The sequence below is a fragment of the Chiloscyllium punctatum genome, chromosome 33, assembly GCF_047496795.1.
Source record: "Chiloscyllium punctatum isolate Juve2018m chromosome 33, sChiPun1.3, whole genome shotgun sequence".
In the NCBI taxonomy this organism is placed as follows: domain Eukaryota; kingdom Metazoa; phylum Chordata; class Chondrichthyes; order Orectolobiformes; family Hemiscylliidae; genus Chiloscyllium; species Chiloscyllium punctatum.
Genome location: NC_092771.1, coordinates 54,260,401 through 54,285,257, shown reverse-complemented (window position 1 = coordinate 54,285,257; position 24,857 = coordinate 54,260,401). Strand labels below are relative to the sequence as shown.

Sequence of the window (24,857 nt, the reverse complement as noted above, 5' to 3'; positions counted from 1 at the left end):
CGAGTAAGAAACTTATTTTCAAACTCCCAGTACGATTGGTAATTTACATACTTGGCCGGTATGGTTGATTTGGACCAGACAATTTGCATGTTAGACATCTCTATGACTAAAACACGACAAAGCAATTGTTAATGACTAATATTTTACCCATAAGTCTGTGCAGATATGAATATTCTCTATAAACTCACTGATAACCTCTGCCGCAAGCGCAGTTTGGTTTCAATGTAGAGCATGCGCAGTGTCACAATGGTAAGGGCACAGACAGAGAAAGATGGAGCTGCTTTTTCCGGCAGCGGCTGCGATCGACTTCAGAGAGTCGCGCTTAGAGCCAGTGTGTGGGAGGCTCGCTGGGAGAAAGGAGCGGAGAGAATTCACAAGTCCCGGATAGAGGTTAAAAATAACTCGAAAAAGACCCTCCAGGCCCGGGTAAGGAGGCGGCGGTCTCTGATCAGGGAAGTGGCCCAGAGTCACGGCCGCCATTTGTTTGAGGGAAGTGGCAGCTCAGGGCCGCCATCTTGGGAAGGTCAAGGTGCAGGAGGGCGGGGCTTTCGGGGTCTGTAGAACAATCAGAGGAAAGGGAAGCCCCATTGTTATTGATTAATTCCACGAACACAGCGTCACTGGGCGATCCTGCAGGAATATCCTCTCTCAGTCCTGCTGGGATGTTTCACCCAATCAGAACCAGCAGCTCTCCTCCTCTCTCAGCTCCCCTTCTGTCCTTCCTGCAGCATCTGTCCCCTGGAACATTGAGCTGCCTGTCCTGTCCCTCCCTCAGCTGTTGTTTCTGTAATACCTGTGATATCCCAGTCTCATCTTAGATTACTTCACTAAAGACAGAAATGCACCCGATGGATGTTTCTTAACATCAGCAATTGTTTAATACTCACTTACAGGTTTTTAATTACATCGTTTTTGAAGCATTTACTTCACACTCAATCATTTGCAATGGTGGGATTTGAACCTGTGTCCAGAGAACACTTGCTGAGTTTCTGTATAAATTGTCACACATAATGCTACTAGGCCACCACTTCGCCTGCTCACAGTTTGTATATCCCATTGCAACATGAATCAAAACCCTTTCTTCCTGCACACTTGTTTGATCCGGCACTCTGGTGATGTGACTCAGTACCTCTCCATGTGGTATCCCTCACTGTGTGGGTCTAATTGCTGCCTCTGTCAGCGTCTCTCACTTTTGAAGCTAGTCCAGACCATGAGCCAACAGAATTCTCCACTCCAGAGAGATGAGGCAGCACAGGTCAGGAATGGAGACTGGGATTTTCGAGATCTCTGTGGGCTCAGTGCCATTCTATATGTGTAACCCTCAAAGCATCAGTCTAATTTCCCATTCTGCCAATTTCGGTGTCTTCTACAGGTACTCAGGGAGTTCCTGACTCAATAGACTTGCCAACTGCTGGTTGGGACGATGGTTGGTCAGCCAGAAAGACAAAGTCAGGGAGGTCGGGAGTCTTCAATAAATCCTGCTGCCAGGTAAGATCATTCCAGTGCACAGAGCAGAAAGTAATAAGGGGGATCCAAACATCAGCTAACAAGACGTGACATAGAGAAAGTGCTGGAGGGGGAGCACAGTACAGACACACCCCAGGCTCAATCACCACGCCTGCTGCAGGTTTTGTTGTAATGAGACAGCATCGGGAGTTCCCAATTATCAGTCCAGGCCTGTGCTTTCTTAGGGAGCATCAGTACAACTGAGGGGAAAGCACCTCCCACGAGAGGGTGGTAATGCTGCCTGGGATCTTTCTGTTCCCTATTCCCTCTCCAACACTGTATCTATGGCTTGTATTGAGGACCAGTGTCTTCAATCATTCTAACTCCTATAACAGTTCCTATCTCTGTCATCTCCTCCCCTCTCACCAATTATTTCACATATTTGAAACCTCCAGTCCAGATGACCATCCGTATCACTGTAACTTGCTTCAGTCTCTCCAACATGCCTTGCCTCGATAGTCTCCTCCTCCAATAACTGGAGACATCGGGTCTGTTTCTGTGCGTCATGACTCTTCGGCCGAGGTTCCCTAAATGGAATGAGTCGTGTTTGCCTGTGTTTGGCCCATATCCCTTCAAACCTTCTCCTCTCCATGTACCTGCACGAGTGTCTTTTCAATGTTGAAATTGTACTTGTTTTCACCATTTCCTCTGGCAGTCCATTCCGTCTATGCACCATCCTCTGTGGATAATGTTGCCCCTCAGCTCCCTCTTTAAATCCTTGCTCTCTCACCCCACATTTATGCCTCTAGCTTTGGACTCACCTACCCTTGTCAATTCACCTTACTTAGATCATACATGGTTTCATAAACCTTTATAACGTCGCCCTGTGGCCTCCTTTGCCCAGGAGAAATATTGACGACAGTGTTACCAATATTTCTAACTCATGTACTCAATGCTCTGACCAATGAAGACAAGTGTGCCAATTGCTGCTTTCAACACCCTGTCGCCCTGTGATGCCAGTCCAAGGAACAATGTAACTGCACCCCTTGGTCTCTCTCTGTTCGACAGCACTGCCCAGGGCCCAACTATTATCCGTATGAGTCCTCCCTGGTTTGTCTTAACTAAATCCAACACCTGAATTAAACTCCATCTTTCATTCCTTGGCCCAGTTGATTAACATCCCCTTCGATAACTATATTCCCTGCCCACTCTTCCACTCATCTTGGTATCCATAAACATACGAACAGGGACTCCTGTATTTTCACTCAAATTGTTTATGTAAATGGTGCACAACAGTGGTCCCAGCACCAATCCTTACAGCACACTGCTGGTCAGAGGGCCCAGTCTGAACAACAACCCTCTCCCACCACCCTCTGTCTCCCACTGTCATCCCATTTTGTATCCAGTTGGCAATCTCTCCCTGATCCCTTGTGATCTACCCTTACTAACCAATGTATCATGCTACACCCTGAACAAGGGCTTGCAGAAGCCAGAAACAACGTCTGTTGCTCTTGTTTTAGTCTATCTTTTATCTTTTTGGTCACACCTTGAGCAAACTCCAGTCAAGTTTGTGGGACATGTTTTCCCACGCACAAAGTCATGCTGGCTGTCCGTAATCAGGCGTTATCTTTCCAAATGCATGTAAGACCTACCTCTCAGAATGACCTCCAACAACTGACCCACCCTGATGTCTCGCTCATCAGTCTGTAGTTCCCTGGCTTTCTCTTGCAGCCTTTCTTAATTGATGACATAATATTATAATCATAGTCAGAGTCATACCGTACTCTTTGGTTAACGCTAACCATACTCTAAAACTGATCTCATCGCACCTGCCTGTTCCTGGATCACATCCCTTCAAACCTTTCCTATTCCTGTACTAATCCAAATGTCTTTTAAACATTGTTATTGTCCCCATGTTCACCCCTTCCTTGGCAAGTTCATTCCACACACAACCCACCCTCTGTGTAACAATGTGCCTCTCGTGTCTTTTTAAAAAATGTTTCTCCTCTAAACTTAAAAATGTAGTGCCTTGTCTTGAAACTCCCCTGTCCATGGGAAAAGACAACTCCCATTAACTCTATCTATCCCCCTCATGATTTTATAAACTTCTATGTGGTCATCTGTCACCATTCAGGTTTCAGTGAAAAATACCAACCTATTCAGCCTTTCTTTATACTGAAGCCTTTCGTACCCAGCCACATCCCAGTAAATCTCCTCCCAACCCTTTCCAGCTGAATAATATCCTTCCTATAACTGGGCGACCAGAACTGGACACAGTATTCCAGAAGAGGACTCACCAATGGCCTGTATAATCTCAATGCTACTTCCCAACTCCTATATCCAAAGGACTGAGCAATGAAAGCAAGTGAGGCAAGCACCTTTTTAAAACTATCCTGTCTCTCCATGTTACAAACTTCAAAGAATTATGTAGCTGAACCCTGAGGTCCCTCTGTTCTCTAACACCACTGAAGGCCTTGCCATTAATTGTATGAGCTCTGCCCGTGTTTGTTGCACAAAATGCATTACCTTGCATTTATTCAGATTAAACTCCATCTACAGTTTTTCAGCCATTCATTCACACATTTAATCAGGATCCCTTTGTAATCTCAGAAAACCTTCACTGTCCACAATGCCACCCTCCAGTCTACCTGCCTATCACACACAGCTCTCTATGTTACAAATATCTCTGCTAGGGGCCCTACAATTTCTTCACCAGCTTCCCACAGTGTCTTGAGATACATTTGATCAAGTCCTGGGGATTGTTCTACCTTTATGTTTTAAAACCTCCAGCACCTCCTTTTCTATAATGTGGACTCATTTCAAGACATTGAGTCATAGAGATGTACAGCATGAAACAGGCCCTTTGGACCAACTCCTGCATGACGTTTCTAGTCACATTTGCCACAATTTTGCCAATATCCCCCTAAACCCTTGCTATTCATACACCCATCCACATGCCTTTTAAATGTATTTCTATCAGCCTCCACTATTTGCTCTGGCAGCTTATTCCATCCACTCTGCGGGAGACCGTTGTCCTTTAGACCCCTTTGAAAAGTTTCCCTCACCTGGGGAAATGGCCTTGTCTATTGACCCTGTCGATGACCACCATGATTTTAAACCCCTTTTATCGGTTAACTCCTCAGCCTCCCATGTTCAACTGAAAACAGCCCCAGCCTATTCAGGCTTTTCCCTGAAGCACAAACCCTCCAACCCTGGCAACATCTTTGGTCATTTCTTCTGAACCCTTTCATGTTCCACGACATCCTTTCGATGGCATTGAGACCAGAATTGCACACAGTATTCCAAAAGTGGTCAGGTCAAACACCGTTTAGTTCCCAGAGCGCCCCAGTCTTTATCCACAGTAAGTTCCAAAGTGAAATATTTGTTTTGGATCTTGTAGTTTCACACTTTGTTGCCTTCATTGATCATTAAGGAGACCGGGTTTGTCCCGAGCTCTTCTTTTGCTCTTAATACACTTGTAGAGTCTCTTTGGATTCTCCTTAACTTTCTCTGCCAAAGCGATCTCGTGTCCCCTTTTTACATTCCTGATTTCCATCCTAAGTGTATTCCTACAGCCCCGATGCTCCTGAAGGGATTCCCTTGAGTCAGCCAGTTATATCTGACATGTGACCCCTGTTTCCTTGACCACAGCCTCGAAACCCAGCCAGTGTTTCCTAATTCAGTCAGCATTGAGCTGCACACTAACAGGAACACGCTGGCGCTGAACGCTCCTTTTATCTCGGTTTTAAAATATTCCAACTTGCCAGACTTCCCTTTATCTGCAAATAGCCTCCCCAGATCTACTTTAAAAATTCATGTCGAATACTATCTTGCTCCATTGAATAACTTTAACTTGTGGACCAGGCCTGTCCTTTTCCATCGCTATTTTCAAACTAATACAATTGTGGTAACTTTCCAAAGTGCTCCCCCACTAACACCTCAGTTCCGTTCCCGACCTTGTTTCCCAAGGGGAGGTCAGGTTTAGCCCCATTCTCCAGTTGGGCCACTTACATAATGTCTGGGAGTTTTCGGAACACACTTAACAAATACCTTCCATCCAAATGCTTAACTTAGTAGCAATCCCAGTCCAGGTTTGGAACGGTTAAGATCCCCTATCATTCCAACCCTATTATTCTAAGAGCTATCTGAAATCTCCTGACAAATTTGCTCCTCCATCTCCCATTGCCTATCGCTGTAGTACGACCATAGAAAACTCATGACCAATTTTTATTTCTCAGTTCCACTAATATCGTTTAACTGGGCGATCCTACATGAATCCTCCCTCTAGGTACTGCTGGGATGTTTCCCCCCAATCAAACCCACCAGCTCTCCTCCTGTTTTGCCTCCTGTTCTATCCTTCCTGTAGTATCTGTCTCCGGAACATTGAGCTGCTGGTCCTGTTGCTCCCTCAGCTGTGTTTCTGTAATATCTATGGGATCCCAATCCCATGTTCCCATCCATGCTCTGGGTTCATCTGCCTTATCTATCTGGCCTTTTGCATTGAAATAACTGCAGTTTAATCCATCAGTTTTCCCTAATTGTCTGCTATGTTCTTGCCTGCCGTGTCTACTTATATTCCTCTCTTGAACCTTTGTACCAGCCTCAACTTTCTTTCTGACCTTACGACTCTTTGGGGTCACACAGCCCTGCCAGACGAGTTTAAATCCTCTCGAGCAGCTCCAGCAACGTTCCCCACCAGGATGTGGGTCCACCTCCTGCTCCCAGTTCAGGTTTATTCCCCACCCTGTCTTCTTGTGCTGACACCTTCAGACATCCAGGGACTTGCCCACCAAGGTCCCTGTATTCCTCAGTACTCCAGGAGGACCTACCCTTCATGATGTATATCATTCGTTTATTAGACTTCCCACAGTGCATTACCTCACAGTGATCAGAAGTAAACTCTGTCTGACATTACCCTGCTCAGTTTAACATCTGATCGATATCAGATTGCAGCCTGAGTCCATCCCCCTCACTGTGGACAACACCCTCACCTTTCATGTTCTCTGCAAATCTACTAATGTTACCTTCTGCTTTCACATCTGAGTGATTCATGTCCATAATGAACAGCAATGGCTCCTGCACAGATCCCTGTGGTACAGCCGCTGGGAAAAGGCTTTCAATCACAAAACCAACCCTCCACCAATTGTGGAGTCAAGTTACCAACTTACCTTGGATCCCATGGGATCTTCCGTTTTGGACCAGCCTTCCATGTGGAACCTTGTCCAAGACCTTAATGAACTCCATATAAACCACATCATCTGCACTGCCCTCATCAATATCAGAGGACAGTCGTCGAGCAAATCCATACAGACAATCCCTAATGAAATTGCGCGGGTGTCCGTTTTTCGCGATTACATTGTATAGGTGTTCTTCCTCTCTTTGCAGTTCTGGTGTGCTGCAGTGTGTTGTGGCCCTTTTGAACAGTGTCTTGATGCAACTTCTTTTGTGTGTGTTGGGGTGGTTGCTTTCGTAGTTCAGGACTTGGTCTGTGTGTGTGGCTTTCCTGTATACCTTTGTGTTGAATTCTCCGTTCAGTGTTCTCTGTACCATCACGTCTAGGAATGGGAGTTGGTTGTCCTTTTCTTTCTCTCTTGTGAATCAGATTCCTGTGAGTGTGGCGTTGATGACCCGGTGTGTGTTCTCTATTTCTTGTTTTTAATTATTACAAAGGTGTCATCCACATATCTGACCCAGAGTTTGGGTTGAATTTGCGGTAAGACTGTTTGTTCTAATCTTTGCATTACCGCTTCTGCTATGAGTCCAGAGATGGTTGAGCCCATGGGTGTGCCGTTGATTTGTTCATATATTTGGTTGTTGAATGTGAAGTGTGTTGTCAGGCCCAGGTCCAGTAGTTTGAGTATGCCGTCTTTGTTGATAGGTTCACCATCTTGTTGTCTGTTTTGCATGTCCAACAGGTTGGCTATTGTTTCTCTGGCTAGGGTTTTGTCGATAAAGGTGAACAGTGCCATTACATCGAATGAGACCATGGTTTCTTCCTTGTCTATGTGTGTATTTCTGATGATGTCCAAGAATTCCTGTGTTGACTGTACAGAGTGTCTGGATCCGCTGATCAGGTGTTTCAGTTTCTGCTGTAGTTCTTTGGCCAGTTTGTGTGATGGTGTCCCTGGGAGTGATACTATGGGTCTGAGTGGGATGGCTGGTTTGTGAACTTTAGGCAATCCATAGAATCTGAGGGTGTTGTTGCTTTCAGTTTTCATTCTCTGTAGGTCAGACCTGGTTATCTGTGCGCTTTTTTTGTAGGTTTCTCAGTGTGTTGTTTATCCTATTGGTGAGCTGTGGGGTGGGGTCAAACTCCACACAATTTCATCCACAGATGCCTCAGGGAAAGACAACGGAATGAAGACATGCCACGACCCAAAGGAATAGCCACACTACCATACATCAAGAACATTTCTGAACTGACAGCCAGACTACTGCGACCACAAGGACTCATAAAAGCACACAAACCAAAAGCCACTCTCAAACAACAACTCATCAGAACGAAGGACCGATACCCAACATGAGCAAATCCAATGTAGTGTACAAAATCCCATGCAAGGACTCCACAAAACACTACATAGGACAAACAGGAAGACAGCTAACCATCTGCATCCATGAACACCAACTAGCCACGAAACGACACGACCAGCTATCCTTAATAGCCACACACGCAGATGACAAGCAACATGAATTCGACTGGGACAAACTACTATTATAGGACAAGCCAAACAGAGAACAGCCAGAGAATTCCTCGAGGCATGGCACTCATCCACAGATTCAATCAATAAGCACATTGACCTGGACCCAATATACCGACCACTGCAGTGGACAGCTGGAACTGACAATCGGAAGCAGCAGATGCAAATCACTAGGTTTCAGAGGAAAGATCACAGAAGCGCTTCACCGGAGGGTCCCTGAAGAAGTCACCTCGACAGGGGACGAAACGTCCCTCCCTCGCTGTGTGTGTGTGTGAGCATGTCCCTCCCTCACTGTGTGTGTGCGTGTCCCTCCCTAATTGTGTGTGTGTTTGTGTGTGCGTATGTCTGCGTGTCACACTCCCTCACTTTGTGTGTGTGTGTGTCCCCTCGCTTTCTGAGCACATGTCTCACCCTCGCTGTGTCTGTGTGTCTCAACCTGGCTGTGTGTGTGTGTGTGTGTGTGTGTGTGTGTGTGTGTGTGCGCGCGCCCCTCTTGCTGTGAGCGAGGGTGTCCTCCCCTCGCTCTGTGTGTGTGTATGCATTTCACTCAGTCACTGTGTCTGTGTGTCCGTCCCTCACTGTCTGAGTGTGTGTGTGTCCCTCTCTCACTGTGTGCGTGTTGCACTTGCTGTGTGTGTGTGTTTGTGTGTGTGTCCCTCCCTCGCTGTGTGTGTCCGTGTCCGTGTCCCTCCCTCACTGTGTGTGTCCGTGTCCGTGTCCCTCCCTCACTGTGTGTGTCCGTGTCCGTGTCCCTCCCTCGCTGTGTGTGTCCGTGTCCGTGTCCCTCCCTCTCTGTGTGTGTCCGTGTCCGTGTCCCTCCCTCACTGTGTGTGTCCGTGTCCGTGTCCCTCCCTCGCTGTGTGTGTCCGTGTCCGTGTCCCTCCCTCACTGTGTGTGTCCGTGTCCGTGTCCCTCCCTCGCTGTGTGTGTCCGTGTCCGTGTCCCTCCCTCGCTGTGTGTGTGTCCCTCCCTCGCTGTGTGTGTCCGTGTCCCTCGCTGTGTGTGTGTCCCTCCCTCGCTGTGTGTGTCCGTGTGTGTGTCCCTCCCTCGCTGTGTGTGTGTGTGTCCCTCCCTCGCTGCGCGTCTCGCTGCGTGTCTCGCTGCGTGTGTGTGTGTGTGTGTGTGTATATGAGTCACACCGTCACAGTATGTGTTTGTGTCCCCCCTTCACAGCGTGTCCCTCCCTTGCTGTTTGTGTGTGTCACTCCATCATGTTGTGTGTATGTGTCTCTCTCTTGCTGTGTGTGTCCGTCCTTCCCTTGCTCTGTGTGTGTATGTCCCTCGCTTGCTCTGTGTGTGTATGTGCCTCTCCCTCGCTGTGTGTGTGTGTGTGTGTGTGTGTGTGTGTGTGTGTGTGCATGTCCCACGTTCTGTATGTGTCAGTTCCCCCCCCCCCCCCCCGTGTGTGTGTGTGTGTTTCCCTCTTGCTGTGTGTGTGTGGGTACATGTCCCCCCTTGCTGTGTGTGCGTGTCCCTCCCATGCTATGTGTGCATGGCCTTCTCTCCCTTGCTCTGTGTGTGTGTGCGCGCGTGTCCCCCTCTTGCTCTGAGTATGTGTCCCTCTTGATGTGTATGTGAGTGTCACTCCCTCACTGTGTGTCTGTGTGTCCCTCTCTCGCTGTGTGTCTGCATGTATCCCCTTTACTTTGTGTATGTGTGCGTGTCCCTCTTGCTGTGCGTGTGTGTGCGTGCCCCTCCCTCGCTGTGTGTGCATGTGTCGCCCCCTTGCTATGTGTATGTGTGTGTGTGTCTCTCCCTCGCTCTGTGTGTGTGTGTGTGGTCCCACCCTCGCTGTCTGTGTGTGTATGTGTGTGTGTGTCCCTCTCTCGCTGTGTGCCTGTGTTTGTGTGCTTGTGGATGCGCGAGTCCCTCCCTTGCTGAGTGTGCGTGTCCCCCTCTTGCTGTGAGTATGTGTGTCCCTCTTGCAGTGTATGTGAGTGTCCCTCCCTTGCTGTGTGTGTGTATGTTTGTGTGTTTGTGTGTGCGTGTCACTCCCTCACTGTGGGTCTGTGTGTCCCTCTCCTGCTGTATGTGTGTCCCTGCCTCGCTGTGTCTGCGTGTATCCCCTTAACTGTGTGTATGTGTGTGTGTCCCTCCCTTGCTTTGTGTGTGTGTGTGTGTGACCCTCTTGCTGTATGTGCGCATAACTCCCTCGCTGTGTGCGTGTCCCCCTCCCTTGCTCTTTGTGTATATCCCCCTCACTGCGTCTGCGCATCTCCCCTCGCTGTGTGAGTGCATGTCCCCCCTTGCTGTGTGTGTCCCTCCCTCGCCGTGTCTGTGCGTGTCCCCTTTTGTTGTGTGCGCACATGTCCTCCCCCTCGCCGTGTGTCTGCTTGTCCCTCCTTCCTTGTGTGTGAACGTGTCCCTCCCTTGCTGTGTATGTGCGTATCCCTCCTCGCTGTGTGTTTGTGTATGACCCTCCCTCACTGAGTGTGGGCATGTCTTTCCCTTGTTGTGTGTGCGTGTCCCTCCCTTGCTCTGTGTGTGTGTGTCCCTCCCTCCCTCCCTCACTGTGCGTGTGTGTACGTTTCACTCCCTCGCTGTTTGTGTGTCCCTCCCTCGCTATGTGTGCGCGTGTTCCTCCCTCTCTGTGTTTCTGAGCAAGTCCCTTACTCGCTGTGTGTGTGTGTCTCACTTGCTCTGTGTGTGTGTGTGTGTGTGTGTGTGTCTCCCTCGTTGTGTGTGTTTATGTGTCACACCCTCACAGTATGTGTTTGTGTGTGTGTGTGGTTGCGTGTGTGTCACTCCCTCACATTGTGTGTATGTGTCTCTCTCTCACTCTGTGTGTGCACCTCCATCCCTCGCTGTGTGTGTGTCTCCATCCCTCCCTCTCTGTGTAAGTGCGCGTGTCCTTCCCTTGCTGTGTATGTGTGCATGTCCCCCCCTCGCTGTGTATGTGCATGTCCTTCCCTCGCTGTGTGCTCATGTCCCTCTCTCACTTTGTGTGCATGTGTCACTCCCTTGCTTTGTGTATGTGTGTGTGTGTGTCTTTCCCTTGCTCTTTGTGTATACCCCCCTCACTGTGTGTGTCTGCGCATGTCCTTTCCTCGTTGCGTGTCTGCGTGTATCCCCCTCACTGTGTGTCTGCGTGTATCCCCCTCACTGTGTGTGTCTGCGTGTATCCCCCTCACTGTATGTGTCTGCGTGTATCCCCCTCACTGTGTGTGTCTGCGTGTATCCCCCTCACTGTGTGTGTCTGCGTGTATCCCCCTCACTGTGTGTCTGCGTGTATCCCCCTCACTGTGTGTCTGCGTGTATCCCCCTCACTGTGTGTCTGCGTGTATCCCCCTCGCTGTGTGTCTGCGTGTATCCCCCTCGCTGTGTGTCTGCGTGTATCCCCCTCGCTGTGTGTCTGCGTGTATCCCCCTCACTGTGTGTGTCTGCGTGTATCCCCCTCACTGTGTGTGTGCGTGTATCCCCCTCACTGTGTGTGTCTGCGTGTATCCCCCTCACTGTGTGTGTCTGCGTGTATCCCCCTCACTGTGTGTGTCTGCGTGTATCCCCCTCACTGTGTGTGTCTGCGTGTATCCCCCTCACTGTGTGTGTCTGCGTGTATCCCCCTCACTGTGTGTGTCTGCGTGTATCCCCCTCACTGTGTGTGTGCGTGTATCCCCCTCACTGTGTGTGTCTGCGTGTATCCCCCTCACTGTGTGTGTCTGCGTGTATCCCCCTCACTGTGTGTGTCTGCGTGCATCCCCCTCACTGTGTGTGTCTGCGTGTATCCCCCTCACTGTGTGTCTGCGTGTATCCCCCTCACTGTGTGTGTCTGCGTGTATCCCCCTCACTGTGTGTGTCTGCGTGTATCCCCCTCACTGTGTGTGTCTGCGTGTATCCCCCTCACTGTGTGTGTCTGCGTGTATCCCCCTCACTGTGTGTGTCTGCGTGTATCCCCCTCACTGTGTGTGCCTGCGTGTATCCCCCTCACTGTGTGTGTCTGCGTGTATCCCCCTCACTGTGTGTGTCTGCGTGTATCCCCCTCACTGTGTGTGTCTGCGTGTATCCCCCTCACTGTGTGTGTCTGCGTGTATCCCCCTCACTGTGTGTGTCTGCGTGTATCCCCCTCACTGTGTGTGTGCGTGTATCCCCCTCACTGTGTGTCTGCGTGTATCCCCCTCATTGTGTGTGCGCGCGCATGTCGCTCCCTTGCTGTGTGTGTGTGTGTCCAAAATTTGCACCATCAGTGGGTTGGCCATCATAAATTGACTGTGGTATTCAGGAATGTGTGGTTTAAGTAAGTTCACCGCGAGAAATGCAGGATTTAATGTATAGGTAGAGGGGTGGGTCTGGGTAGGATGCTCTTCAGAGTTTTGGAATGGACTGGTTGGGCCGAATGGCCTGGTTGCACACGATGGCGATTCTCTTCAGGTTATTGTCCAGTCCTGTCACCATCCCTGTCTCTTACACCTTGCGTTATCCCCAATATTCTCCTTAACACTGTAATCTCACCCAGACTCTAAAACACTCCTTGTCTATGTAACCTTCTGCAGTCCTTGCAAAGATCGATATGTCTGTCAGCTCTTTCTGATTAGATTAGATTAGATTAGATTATTTACAGTGTGGAAACAGGCCCTTCGGCCCAACAAGTCCACACCGCCCCGCCGAAGCGTAACCCACCCATACCCCTACATCTACATCTACCTCTACCTCTTACCTAACACTACGGGCAATTTGGCATGGCCAATTCACCTGACCTGCACATCTTTGGAGTGTGGGAGGAAACCGGAGCACCCGGAGGAAACCCACGCAGACACGGGGAGAACGTGCAAACTCCACACAGTCAGTCGCCTGAGGCGGGAAATGATCCCGGGTCTCTGGCGCTGTGAGGCAGCAGTGCTAACCACTGTGCCACCCTGCTTTTCGAACCCTCCCTATAACTATTCCCATTTGGTACAGCACTCCCAATCATTGTTCCCTCTTGAAACTCCCATAAACATTTGTATCTCTGAAAACTCATCTGGACTGTCTCAACTTCCCTTTGACAGTTACATGCTGAGACCTGCTCTATATCGGTGAAGTAATTAAGTCTTGGCAACACTCACTGTTATAATCTCCCTCCAGCCTTACAGCACCGAGGATCTGTAGAAGGTCTTTTCAACCCGACAGCCATCTCTGTGTCTGTAATCTCCTCCACTCCCCATAATACATTCTCTCTGAGCTCCTCTGTAGTCCACTAAACACTCCCTAACACTGTCTGTATCAGTGTAACCTTCTCCAAAAACACAACCTTCCCTATCTGTGTAAATCCCTACACCAGTCCCTATCCCTCTCAGCTCCGTCTAACAATACAACCCTCCATGTCTGTGTATTCACCTTCAGTCCCTACTCACCTCCCGATCTGTGTAACCTTCTCCATGCATTTTTGCTTCAGTCTCTTCAACTCTCCCTGTCAGTGTAACCTCTTCCAGACGCGAAAACTCTCCTCTTTTTGACTTACTCAGACCACACAACCCTCACTATCTATAACCTACTCCTGTCTGAGAAACCTACCTCTGCAAATTGCTCAAACTCTTCAAGTCTCCGTAAGCTCCTGCAGCTCTTACATCCCTCCCTATCGACCAAATCTCTTCCAGTCCCTAAACACCAACAGTCTGTGGAGACCCGACCACCATCCCTATCAGTGTAATCCTCACAGATCTCTGCAGTATTCCTGATCTGTCAAACTCACTCCATTCCTGTGCCTCTCCCAATCCAGTCCCTACAAAACCCACTATCTATTTAACACCCTCCTGTCACTATCACCCCCATGTCAATGTAAGCTCCTCCTGTGTCTCCACCATCTACCCATCTCCATAACCTTGTCCAGCTCTTACACCACTATCTGTTTAAACGTCACCTTCCTCTACAACTTCCTCCTGTTTGTGCTATGCTCCCTTATCTGTGAAACTGTTTCTGACCAAAATTGTTATCCCAGTCTCTGAAATGAAATCCAGATTCCACAGCCTCCATAACCCCCAGAACCTAAGCCTTCCTATGTCTATAAACATCTTCAGTCACGACTCCCCTGCATATCTCAGTTTGTTCTTCCAGTCAATACAAATATCTTTATCTCTGTAATCTGCTCAGCTCCCTAAAACAGTCCCTGTCTGTGATCCAGCCCTGGCCTACAATCATCCTTATCCCTGTAAACTTCTCCATCCCTCCCAACATTCCCATCTCCATGAACCCCTGTCAGCCCTACAGCTCTCCACATATCTGTAACCTCCTGTGGGTCTATGGTCCTCCCTCCCTGTGAAACCACCTCCAGTCCCCACATCCCTCCCAATCTGGGTCCTCTGCTCCAGATCAGACCATTGTTGTCTCTGTAAACACCTGCACTCCTGACAACTCTTCCCATTTGTGTAACCTCGTTCAGACCCCATACTCTCCAGCTTCCTGAATCCTCTTCCTGCATTGCAACCAAAACCACATGTTTTTGTTAAATCCTCCAGTGCTTACACCCTCCCCAACTCAGTAACCTATTGCAGTCTTAACAAAGCACCTAAACTATGAAACCTCTCATTTCCCTACAATCCTCCCTCTTCAAATGCCTTCATCACCATGAACCCTCACAATTTCTGAAACCTCCTTTTGGCACTGCAACCCTCCTAATGTCTGCAAATTCCTCCTGTCCTGATATCCCTCCCTATCTCTGTAACCCCCACCACCCTCCAGTGTCATTTTGGGGAACATGGCAGAGGAGAGAAGGTTTGTAGCGTCTGGACCATGTTACGGAGGTAGAATTCTGGGAATTACAGATTTAGTCTTATGTCAGTGGTCTGCAGATTATTGGCGAGGACTCTAAAGACAGGATTTATGACTACTTGGAAAACCATAGTTAAATTAGCTACAGTCAGTATGGGTTTGTGTTGGGCAGGTCATGCCTCACAAACCTGACTGAATTCTTTGAGGATATGACAGAATATGTTGACGGCCCATTCAGAAAAGAAGGAAAATTGGGATATAGGGAAATCTGTCTGTCTGGATACAGTATCGGATGGCCTAGAGACGACAGAGGGTGGCAGCAAATGGACAGTATTGAGCCTGGAGCTCAGTGACCTGTGGGTTTTTTTAACAATCAGCTCTGGAACTCTGCTCTCTGTGATTTTTATAAATGACTTGGATGTGGATGTTGGAGAGTGGGTTAGTAGGTTTGCCAATAACGTGAAGGTTGGTGGAGTGGTGGGGAATGTGGAGGGCTGTTGTAGGTTGCAGTGCGACATTGACAGGACACAGAGCTGGGCTGGAAGTGGCAGAAGGAGTTCAATCTGGAAAAGTGTGAAGTGATTCATTCTGGAAGGTCGAATTTGAATCCAGAATACAGGGTGAAAGGCAGAATACTTGGCAGTGCGGAGAACAGAGATCACGGGGTCCGTGTCCATAGATCCCTCAAAATCACCACGCACGTTGGTAGGGTTGTTAAAAATGCATATGTTGTGTTGGCTCCCCTGAGAAGCGGATTGACTGTAAGAGCCGTGAGGTTTTACTGCATCTTTATAGCGTCCTGGTGAGTCCACACTTGGAATATTGTGTTCAGTTCTGGTACCCTGTTTACAGGAAGGATGTGCAAGTTTTGGAGAGTGTATATAGGAGATATACCAGGATGCTGCCTGTAATGGAGGGCAGTTCTTACGGAGAAAGGTTGAGGGAGCTAAGGCTTTTTTCATTGGAGAAGGAGGCGGGGTGACTTTGTGGAGGTGAACAAGATGATGAGAGGCACAGAGTGAGTGAATAGTCAGAGCATTTTCCTCCTGTGGCATAAATGGTTATTACAGGGTGGCATAATTTTAAGGTGAATGGAGGATGGATAAGAGGATAGAGAATGGTAGGTGGTTGGATGGACTGCCAATGGTGGTAGTAAAATTAGACACATCTGGGACATTTAATAGATTCTTGGACAGAAACATGGATAATAGTAAAATGAAGGGTATGTAGGTTAGTTTGATCTTACAGTTGGATAAAAGGTTGGCATGAAATCATGGCTGAAGGGTCTTGGGCTGAACTGTTCTGTGTTCTGTGTTCTGTCTGGTAAACTGGGTAATAAGCTCAGATCAGTGTAAAAAGGATATGGCATTCAGGAGGAGCTAGTGAACTACATACAAAATTAGCTTGATGGTAGGAGACAGAGGGTGGTGGGAGACATGTTGTTTTTCTGACTGGAGACATGTGACCAGCGGTGAAGTGGGTCCACTGTTGTTTGTCATTTGGATAAATGGTTTGGATGGGAATATTGGTTTCCTGGTAAGTAATTGTTTTCAGTGACACTGAAATTGGTGGGAAAGTGGACAGTGAAGAAGGTTATCTATGATACAACAAGATGAACAGTACTGCTGGGATAGTGTGCTGAAGAATAGCAGATGGAGTTTAATTAGATAAAGGTGAGGTGTTCCATTTTGGTGAAACAAACCAGGGTGGGACCTGTACAGTTAATGTTCGGGCCCTGGGTAGTGTTTTCAGTCAGAGATCCAGTGACCCAGGTACACAGTAAGTGGTGCCACAGGTAGACAGGCTGGTGAAGCAGGCATTTGGGATGGTTACCTTCATTGGGAGAGCATTAAGAGTAAGAGTTGGGATGTCATGTTGTATCTGTAAAAGACATTGATGGGGCCACCATAAAAACATTGTTGATCAGTAGGAAGAACTCATCTAGTTCACTAACCTCCTTTAGGGAAGGACATTAAATATTCTTACCTGGTCTGGCCGACATGTGACTCCAGACCCACAGCAATATGGCTGACTCTGAGCTGCCCTCTCAGTAATTAGCAGTGGGGTCAAAGAACGTTGTTCCAGGCAGCGACACCCACATTCCATGAATGAATATATAAAAATACCTATGTCCCTCTGTACCTCTGCAAATCCCTCCAGCTGCAGCAATCCGTCCTGGCTTTGTAACACCCTGACCACTCTCTGTAACACTCTCACCAACTCCATCACCTTCACCTCTCCCTGTTCCTATCGTGTCAATGAACCCTGATCGTGGCTCCCCTTCCCACAGACCTCTTCTTTCGAGCAGACTCATTGCAATCCATTAACATTTACTCCTAACACACACACACACTTCAGGATTTTAAGTACTTTTTGGTGATCTTCTCATAATCTAGTATGATTCCTTTTGTCCCAAGTGAGCGATCAGTGGGAATTTCTTGGTGAGGTTTTTACTGTTTCAATCGAATGTCCTTTTGTTGAGTATTTTGCATTGTCCCTTCAAATGTTTTCCACTGTTCATTGACAGGCACATATTTCAGTCTGTTTAGCCTGTTTACCTTGGTCAGTTCTCTCAAACTCATGTCATTGGCTATTTTTGTTTCTAAAGTAGCTTGTCCTTTCTGTGATTCACTTTAAAACTTTATATTTATATAAACTCTGCACTGTATCACAATTTCCCGAAGGATCTCTCCAGGTGACATTACTCATTCACTAAGTTTCATTACACGGTCGCTCTGTGATAGTTATGTCCCTAGCCAGTTGCACAATGTGTTTTTCAAAGAAACACTGGGAAAAAAAATAACCGAACTCCTTCCAATATCAATGTTGTCCGTGTGAATGTCCCAGATTACACAAATATTGACGTTTTCCAAAATTATCACAATGCCTTTGTTAAAAAATTCCAATGAGTTCCTGTGTAATACAGTGATGAGCAATGGAATGCTGTTCGGTGACTAAATCTGTTCTGCTGCTTGTGTCCTTGCCAAGTAGTAGCCAGAATGTACATTCAGACTGACTCTACTTCATGATCTGAGGCCAAATGCTTTCTCTGTAATCCCTTTGTTATCCATTATTGTAAGCGTTGCCCATTTTGCCTGAGTTTGCACAAGATTACGAACCACTGAATATTTTATTCACCCTATATCCATGTCTCCCTGGTGTCGAAATCTCTTTTATCTCTGAGTCACAAATCCATCGACCTTATTGCAGCAACGTTGTCTATTCAAAAAAACCACAATATACTCTCTTCCACAATTATATGTCACAAATCTATTCACTGATGTACAGTTTTAGTTAAACTCTGTCCCAACCTGTTCCTTTCTGCTTGTCTTCAGACACATTCCCATGCTGTTCCATTGCTTCACCTTTTCCCTTTGGATTTGGAAAGCTCCTTTCACCTGAACCCTGTCTCTGCATCCTCTCTGTCAGTTTAATGCCCTGTCCATAAACCTACCGACATGATTGGTCAGGACACTGGTCCCAGTGCGGTTCCAGTGGGACCATCCTAATAGATTTTTTTTTTAAACCAGGTATGGGATGTGTGAATCTCTGGCTGGCCAGCCTTTCTTGCCCACTCCCAGAAGCCCTTGAACTGAGTAACTTGCTCGGCCATTTCAGAGGGTAATTGAGAAGCAAACACTTTGCTGTGGGGATGTCGTGCAGACCACGTGAGGATGGGCAGATGTCCTTCTCGAAAGGACAAGTGTTTGGATTTGTTGTACATCAGTAATGGTTTCATACTTATTTGTGGATTGTTAATTATTCTTTTTAAAATTATTGATTTCAATTGTCTCCTTTTCAGATGGCGGGATTCAATCCTGCCTCTCCTGAACATTAGCTGAGGTTTTGGATACATTCTCTCGCAATAATACCACTAGGTCATTACTTCACCTGCTCACTGGGTGCTCATCCCTGAGCACTGATACCAGGGCATCATGAAGCTAAACCCATTCTTCCAACACAATTGTGTGATCCTGACATCTTCCAGCAATCTGGGACTATTACTTAATTTCGCTCCATTTTCCAGATCTCTGTGGAACTCAGTGCCATTCTCCATGTGTAACCCTCACTGCATCTATTTAATTTCCCATTCTGTCTATTTCTCTGTCTCCTGTAGATACTCAGGAAAGTCCTGACTCAATAGCCTTCCCAGCTGCTGGGTGGGTCGTCCATCACCTCATTGAACACAGTTGGTCTGCCAGAGAGAGACAAAGGGAAAGGAGATCTGGAGCCTTCAATAAATCCTGTAGTGAGGTAAGGTCACCCACTGTGCACAGAGCAAAGAACAATGAGAGGGCTCCAACCATCTGTGAACACAACATGACACAGATACAGTGCTGGAGGGGAGTACAGTACACACACACACCCCAGGCTCAATCACCATCCCAATGTAAGTTCTGTTATATTAAAACTCCCTACTCTACAACAGTGTATCTATGGCATGTCTTGTGGCCCAGTGTCTTCAATAATTTTTAATTCCTATAACAGATCCTATCGCTGTAACCTCTCCCCTTTCCGATCGTCCCTCCACATATTTTAAATGTACTGCATTCCAGACTACCATCCCTATCCCTGTAACTTGGTTCAGTGTCTCCAACATGCCTTATCTCGGTAGTCTCCTCCTTCAATAATGTAAAAACAAGGACTGCAGATGCTGGAAACCAGAGTCTAGATTAGAGTGGTGCTGGAAAAGCACGGCAGGTCAGGCAGCATCTGAGGAGCAGGAAAATCGGTGTTTCGGACAAAAGCCCTTCATCAGGAACAGAGGCCATGAGCCTGCAAAGTGGGGAGATAAATGAGAGAGGGGTGGGGATGGGCAGAAAGTAGCATAGAGTACAATAGGTGAATGGGGTGGGGATGGGGGTGATAGCTCAGAGTGGAGGATGGGGGAAGGTAGCAAAGAGTACAATAGGTGAATGGGAGTTGGGATGGGGGTGATAAGTCAGAGCCGAGGGTGGAATGGATAGGTGGGAAGGGAGATAGGCCATTAGGAAAGGTCATGAGGGCGGTGCTGAGCTGGAAGGCTGGAGGTGGGGTGAGATGGGGGAAGGGGAAATGAGGAAACTGGTGAAGTCCACATTGATGCCCTGGGGTTGAAGTGTTCTGAGGCGGAAGGTGAGGCGTTCTTCCTCCAGGCGTCGGGTGGTGAGGAAGTGGCGGTGGAGGAAGCCCAGGACCTGCATGTCCTTGGCAGAGTGGAAGGGGGAGTTGAAATGTTGGGTCACAGGGCGGTGGGGTTGATTGGTGTAGGTGTACCAGAGATGTTCCCTAAAGTGCTCTGCTAGGAAGCGTCCAGTCACCCCAATGTAGAGGAGACCGCATCTGGAGCAACGGATACAATAAATGATATTGGTGGATGTGCAGGTAAAACTTTGGATGTGGAAGGCTCCTTTGGGGCCTTGGATGGTCGTGAGGGGAGAGGTGTGGGCGCAGGTTTTGCAATTCCTGCATGGCAGGAGAAGGTGCCAGAAAGGGAGGGTGGGTTGTTGGGGGGCATGGAACTGACCAGGCAGTCATGCAGGGAATGGTCTTTGCGGAAAGTGGAGAGGGGTGGGGAGGGAAATATATCCCTGGTAGTGGGGTCTTTTTGGAGGTGGTGGAAATGGCGGCGGATAATTTGGTTTATGCAAAGGTTGGTAGGGTGGAAGGTGAGCACCAGGGGCGTTCTGTCCTTGTTTCGGTTGGAGGGGTGGGGTTTGAAGGCAGAATTGTGGGATGTGGACGAGATGCTTTGGAGGGCATCTTTTACCATGTGGGAAGGGAAATTCCGATCTCTAAAGAAGGAGGCCATCTGGTGTGTTCTGTGGTGGAACTCGCCCTCCTGGGAGCAGGTACGGCAGAGGATTTGGGAATAGTGGTTAGGAATTTTGTAGGCGGTAGGGTGGGAAGATAAGTAATCTCGGTAGCTGTGGGAGTCAGTAGGTTTGTAAAAAATGTCAGTATCAAGTCAATTGTCATTAATGGGGATGGAGAGGTCCAGGAAGGGGAGGGAAATATCAGAGATGGTCCAGGTAAATTTAAGGTCAGGGTGGAAAGTGTTTGTGAAGTTGATGAATTGTTCAAACTCCTCGAGGGAGCACGAGGTGGTGCCAATGCAGTCATCAATGTTGCAGAGGAAGACGTGGGGAGTGGTCCTGGTGTAACTACAGAAGATGGTCTGTTCTACATAGCCAACAAAGAGACAGGCATAGCTGGGACACTTACGGTGCCCATGGCTACCCCTTTGGTCTGGAGGAAGTGGGAGGATTTGAAGGAAAAATTGTTAAGGGTGAGGACAAGTTCAGCTAAACGAATGATAGTGTCGGTGGAAGGGTACTGTTTTGGCTTGGAGGTCCTGGTTATGGTGGATGGAGATGTAGAGGGATTGGATATCCATTGTGAAGATGAGGCATTGGGGGCTGGGGAAACGGAAGTCTTGGAGGAGTGGAGGTTGTGAGTGGTGTCTCGAACGAATGTGGGTAGTTCTTGGATTGTGGGATAGGACAATGTTGAGGTAGGCAGACATGAGTTCGGTGGGGTAGGAGAATGCTGAGAGAATGGGTCGGCCAGGGTGGCCTGGCTTGTGGATCTTGGGAAGGAGGTAGAACCGGGCAGTGCGGGATCCCGGACAATGAGTTTGGAAGCTGTGGCTGGGAGATCTCCTCCTGAGGTGATGAGGTTCTTTATGCTCTGGGAGATGACGGTTTGGTGATTAGAGGTGGGTCATGGTAGAGGGGGTGTTCAGAGGAGGTGTCTTCAAGTTGACATCATGGCTTCAGCAGTATGGAGGTCAGTGCACCAGACTAGCACAGCACCCCCTGCTGGTTTGATGGTGAGGTCGGTTTTGGAGCAGAGGAAGTGGAGGGCTGCACATTGTGAGGGTGAGAGGTTGGAGTGGGGGAGGGGGTTGATAGGTTGAGGCGGTTAATGTCTCGGTGGAAGTTGGAAATGAAGAAATCGAAGGCAGGTAATAGGCCAGCGCGGGGTGTCCAGGTGAATAGAGTGTATTGGAGGGCAGCAAAGGGGCCCTCAGAAACTAGGCGGGAGTCTTCATTGTAAAAGTAAGCTCTGAGGCGGAGGTGGTGGAAGAAGCGTTCGATGTCACGGAGTGTATTAAATTCATTCATGTGTGGACGGAGGGGGATAGAGGTGAGGCCTTTGCTGAGGACTGATCATTCGTCCTCAGTGAGAGGGAGGTCAGGGGGATAGTGAAAACTCGGCAGGACTGCGAGCTTGGACCAAGCGTAGGTGTGGAGCTGGGGGAGGCGACGGAGCCTGTAACTGGAGTGGGTGTGGTGTTCGGGGGAATGGGGATGGAGTCATGAGTAGGGGTGGTGTTCCCCTCAGTGTTCTGGGGGCAGGGATGGTGACGGTGGGACTTGGGGGTGCTGTGAGCAGAATGCAGATGAGTGGCGTTGGTTGGGGCGGAAGTGGTGGCAAACACGGCAGTGGGTGGGCGTGGAAGTCACTGAGTGTGTGACATCAGTGGTGATGTGAGGGGCGGAAGTGATGCCACTTGTGGTGTATAAGGAATTGTGAGGGGCGGAACTGGCATTTACTTTATTTTAACCAATAATTTCCTGTCACAAATCTGTTTGACAATATCGTATTTTAAATAAACTCAGTCCCTGACTGTTTCTTTTGGTCTTCATTCACATCTCCATGGTGTTCCAATATTTCAACCTTTCTCTTTGGACTTGGGAATTTCCATTCACCTCAGACCCTGTCCCCCTCCTCATCTGTGTCCATTTATAGCACACTGCATAATCTCGTAACAGAGGAGCCTATCCCAATAAAATAGCTCAGTCCTCCCTGAGTACTGGTAGTAGTGCTCACTGGTCAGGACCACTTCTGATGATACCATTGTATGATCCTGATACATTCCTGCACTCTGCTGATATCACTCAGTCTCTCTCCATATGGTATCCCTCACTGTGTGGGTCTAATTGCTGCCTCTGTCAGTGTCTCTCACTCTTGCAGCTACTCCAGATCCTGAGCCAACAGCATTCTCCACTCCAGAGGGAAGCAACTGCACAGGCCATGCATGGAGACTGGGAATTTCCAGATCTCTGTGAGACTCAGTGCCATTCTCCATGTGTAACCTTCATTGCATTAGTCTAATTTCCCATTCTGTCCACTTCTCTGTCTCCTGTAGGTATTCCTGATGTCCCTGACTCAGCAGAATTCCCAATTCCTGTCTCGTCCATCACCACATTGAAGACAGTTGTTCAGCCAGAGAGAGATGGAGAGTGAGATCTGGAGCCTTCAGTAAATCCTGCAGCCGGTAAGATCACTCACAGTAAACAGCACAGGGTGGAGTTAGTGGACTTTAATTCAGATACTGAGGGGATGATGTTGGAACAATGCTGGGCAAGGAACATGAGAAAATTCTCAGGCTTCATTATCACCATCTTGTCTATAAATTCATCTGTTCCACAGAACCCTCCCTATGTCTGTCAGTTTCTCCATTTTCTGTTTCATCGATACCACTTCCCCTATCTCTATCAGCCCCTACAATCCTGCTTATCCCTGTAAGCTCCTCATATCAGTAAAACTCTCCAAGTTTCTGCCTTTGCCTTTAATCCCGGGTTCTGTCACATCTCTCCTTAACTGAAGAAAAACAACTCTTCAGTTCCTTAAGCCATCCTGGTCAGTGTAGTCCTTTCCAGACCTGAAACACCTCCCTGTCTTTGTGACTTTTTTGAACTCCTACTACCTTCATGATCTCTGTGACCTTCCCGTCACAACAACAAAAAAGCTCTGTACCTTAGTAACCTCCTCCAGCTGTTAGACTCCTCCTTGTCTCTGGGCACAAAGCAGAGTGACCCTGCTTCTCTCATAAATTAGTTTCTGCATTTCTAATGATGACTATGAACTCTTCCTGTCTCTAAAATGCACTCAGTCTCTGTAAACTCTGCTGGTCCCGATTGATGTAATTTCCTTCGGTAACTACAAACCTTTATAGCTTTCGTCTCTTCTAGACGCGACCACACAGTTTATTTTTATAACCTCTATGAGTGATAGAGTCGTAGAGATGTACAGCACAGAAACAGACCCTACGGTCCAACCCGTCCATGCCGACCAGATATCCCAACCCAATCTCGTCCCACCTGCCAGCACCCGGCCCATATTCCTCCAAACCCTTCCCATTCATACACCCATCCAAATGCCTCTTAAATGTTGCAATTGTACCATCCTCCACCACATCCTCTGGCAGCTCGTTCCATACACGTACCACCCTCTGCGTGAAAAAGTTGCTCCTTAGGTCTCTTTTATATCTTTCCCCTCTCACCCTAAACCTATGCCCTCTAGTTCTGGACTCCCTGACACAAGAGAAAAGACTTTGTCTATTTATCCTATCCTATCCATGCCCCTCATAATTTTGTAAACCTTTGTAAGGTCACCCCTCAGCCTCCGACGCTCCAGGGAAAACCACCCCAGCCTGTTCAGCCTCTCCCTGTAGCTCAAAACCTCCAACCCTGGCAACATCCTTGTAAATCTTTTCTGAACCCTTTCAAGTTTTACAACATCTTTCCGATAGGAAGGAGACCAGAATTGCATACAATATTCCAACAGTGGCCAAACCAATGTACTGTACAGCCACAACATGACCTCCCATCTCCTGTACTTAATACTCCTACCAATAAAGGAAAGCATACCAAATGCCGCCTTCACTATCCTATCTACCTGCGACTCTACTTTCAAGGAGCTATGGACTTGCACTCCAAGGTCTCTTTGGTCAGCAATACTCCCTAGGACCTTACCATTACGTGGTAAAGTCCTGCTAAGACTTGCTTTCCCAAAATGCCGCACATCGCATTTATCTCAAATAAACTCCATCTGCCAGTTAGCACATTGGCCCATCTGGTCCAGATCTTGTTGTCACCCTCTTCACTGTCCACTACACCTCCAATTTTGGTGTCATCTGTAAACTTACTAACTGTACCTCTTATGCTCGCATCCAAATCATTAATGTAAATGAAAAAAGTAGAGGGCCCAGCACTGATTCTTGTGGCACTCCACTGGTCACAGGCCTCCAGTCTGAAAAACAAC

At 48.0% G+C, this 24,857-nt stretch overlaps 1 long non-coding RNA gene across 1 annotated transcript; it reads left to right on the top strand.

The window, feature by feature from the left end:
- Positions 1–315: 315 nt before the first annotated feature.
- Positions 316–23,085, top strand: LOC140458547 (uncharacterized). The gene is made up of 4 exons (XR_011953515.1): positions 316–426; positions 1,373–1,488; positions 18,943–19,079; positions 22,960–23,085. It is a non-coding gene; the product is annotated as an uncharacterized lncRNA (long non-coding RNA).
- The last annotated feature ends 1,772 nt before the right edge of the window (positions 23,086–24,857 follow it).